This window comes from Mus musculus, chromosome 10 (assembly GCF_000001635.26).
Source record: "Mus musculus strain C57BL/6J chromosome 10, GRCm38.p6 C57BL/6J".
NCBI classification, from domain to species: domain Eukaryota; kingdom Metazoa; phylum Chordata; class Mammalia; order Rodentia; family Muridae; genus Mus; species Mus musculus.
In genome coordinates this window covers 126,254,764-126,257,650 of record NC_000076.6, presented here as the reverse complement: position 1 = coordinate 126,257,650, position 2,887 = coordinate 126,254,764, and the positions used below count along the sequence as shown (strand labels likewise).

Genomic DNA, 2,887 nt, shown 5'->3' with positions numbered 1-2,887 from the left:
AAAACTCATACCCTTCACAGCTGATGCAGCGTATTGATTGATCACAAGCCTAATCCCCAGCTATTGTGTGGTGTAGATCTGTGCATTTGACCTGACCAAACTGAATTTAGAAGGTTGTGGGAAAATATTTTTTTTTTCTCCCTGTTTGCTCAGGTACGCTTTGATACGGTCCAGCAGTCTCCCATGAACTCGGGGCTGTTTTGTTCAAAATGTGCACCGCTTATAGTCTGATATGCTAAGCCCCCAAACAAAAGGAAGAAGGGAAAGCATGCTCAGACACAGGGCTGGAGGTGGCACCAGCAGGGCCGTAAGCAGCAGCGTGCCAAGGACAAATTCCAGTGGGAACATCTGATCTGGGGAGCTGGTGCGCCAGAGCAAAGCTTTTTCATTTTTTATCCAATCAAAAATAAACCTTCAGAAATTACATCGTGTCTGTAATTTTTTTTTTAATGTAGAGAAGAATAAAGTAAAATCAACAACACAAGGGGCAGAGATACAGCTCCAGTCTCCGGTGGCAATTACAGATGGCTACACAAAACCTCCTTCAGGGTGGATTCCAGGAACAGGCAGAATCCAGGAAGATCCCGAGCTCCCGATTAATTATTTAGAAAACGTTCCCCTTGCTGCTATGCAAGCACATAATGTTCTCTGGCACAGGAATTAGCTTCAGTTCTCGGCCCTGAAGCCAAGGTGTGAGGCGGGGCTGAGGCAGACGGATCTCACTGCAAAATGAAGAGACTCCTAAGAGAGATGCCCCAACTTTGCAGTGTGCCCCTGCTCTCCCGATCTTAGCCCAAGGAACTGGAGGATGGCTGGGTCTGCAAGGTTGATGAGAAAAGCGATGATTAAAAGGAATTGATTAGCAACCTTAATTGAAGGGAGAAGGACGATGTACAAATGGCAGGAAAGCTAAAATATCTCACTCTGAAGGGGGAGTTATTATCAGGGAGAACAATCACATGGCTGCCTTTGGAAGGGAGCTATGCTTCGGGAGGCAGTCCCGGAGGCTAGCTGAGCTTGGTGGCTTCAGACATAGATAGTTGAGCAGCATCGTGATGTGACGGAGCAAGCATCCACCATGATGTCTCAAGCTCAAGTTCTATATCTAAAAATGCACCTCCTGCTGCCAACTACAGGTTAATGAGCCAATTCCAGCTGCTTCTTACTTTCTAGCTAATTGAGCCTTCGTACTTGCCAGTCACCCTATCAAAACTTTATACAGTGGCTGGAGAGATGGCTCTGTGGTGAGGGGCACAGGCTGCTCTTGCAGGGAATCCAGGTTTGATTCCCAGCACTCACGTGGCAGCTCTCAACCATCTGTAACTGCAGTGCTGGACGATCTAAGGCTCTCTTTTGGCCTCTGTGGGCATCAATGCGCAGGTGATACACAGATGTCCATGAAGGCCAAGTGCACATACATATAAAATAAATATATTTTCAATAGATATTTCCTTATTTCTCACAATAAACTTGGCTTCAAATATGTTTAATTGGATCTAAATCCCAATTAGACACAGGAGATCATTTCTCTCTGGATTCATATTTAAACCATGCCTGTTTTAGTCAGGTTTTCTATTTCTGCACAAATTTCATGACCATGAAGCAAGTTGGGGAGGAAAGGGTTTATTCAGCTTACACTTCCGCACTGCTGTTCATCACCAAAGGAAGTCAGGACTGGAATTCACACGGGGCAGGTAGCAGGAGCTGATGCAGAGGCCATGGGGGGATGTTACTTACTGGCTTGCTTCCCCTGGTTTGCTCTCTTATAGAACCTAAGTCTACCAGCCCAGGGATGGCACCACCCACAATGGGCCCTCCCCTCTTGATCACCAACTGAGAAAATGCCTTACAGCTGGATCTCCTGGAGGCATTTCCCCAACTGAAGTGTCTTACTCTGTGATAACTCCAGCCTGTGTTAAGTTGACACATAAAACCAGCCAGTACAATACCCCTTTCCTCATGTCTTCTAATTTTGGTTTTCTAAACTATTTTTTCCACTGAGTGTCTGTGAACACATGCTTTACATGTTAATGGTCTACTTTCCCACAAACATGTGAATTTTCTAAAGGAAACCCTTCTGGCATTGTGTATATACCATATCCACAGTATAAAGCCTGTATCCAACATATAATATTCACACATATAAGTTCAAGAAATATACGCTATGCATTTTAGAAGATATATACAAATCTGCATTAGCTATAGCTGTGTCCGTGGGTGACAACCAGGCTGGGGTTTTCTTATTTGGCGTTTAACAAAGGAATCAGCAGTATTAATATGGTTCCATCAAAACTACCTGAACGCAATCCTTTATCAACAAACCAGGCAGAGTTTTCTTGCTATTTTCCTTTGTAAGTCCACAGAGAGTTGACATTTCAGGGGCTTGGTTCTTTCAGGCCTGTGGCTCACATTAAGTCCCCCTGCTGTCTGAGAGCTCTTTCCTGTTTTTTTTTTTTTTTTTCCCAAGATAATCTCTTCATTATCCTTGATAGAATCAAGGAGTCCCTGAGAGTCCTAAGCTATTTCTAGGAGCTGAGGTCCCACAGCATTCTCACTTAAATCCTTTGTTACTGTTAAAGATCATGAGGTTGCAACCCTCAGAAGATACCATGGTATCATTTGTGACGTTTCCACTTGAGAACCACAGAATCTAGTTACAAACATCTTAAAAGTTGCAAAAATATCTCGTAGTGATTTATGTGCATTTTTGATTCAGTCCTGGGCAGCTTTGGTCACTGATGTCAGATAATGCACAGCCAGTGGGCTGAAGGGATCTTTGTTAAGCAAACCAAGGGACAAGGGGTGAGGTACCTTGGAGCAAGAAATAGAAACCAGCCTGTGGGTTTGTACTTCATAGGATCACCTGATTTTTTTTAACCTGCTACAC

General features: G+C 44.0%; 1 long non-coding RNA gene across 1 annotated transcript; it reads right to left on the bottom strand.

The window, feature by feature from the left end:
* Positions 1-426: 426 nt before the first annotated feature.
* On the bottom strand, positions 427-2,534 carry 1700021G15Rik (RIKEN cDNA 1700021G15 gene). Its single transcript, NR_166082.1, has 2 exons — positions 2,297-2,534; positions 427-722 (listed from the first exon to the last, which is right to left on the bottom strand). It is a non-coding gene; the product is annotated as an RIKEN cDNA 1700021G15 gene (long non-coding RNA).
* Positions 2,535-2,887: the final 353 nt, after the last annotated feature.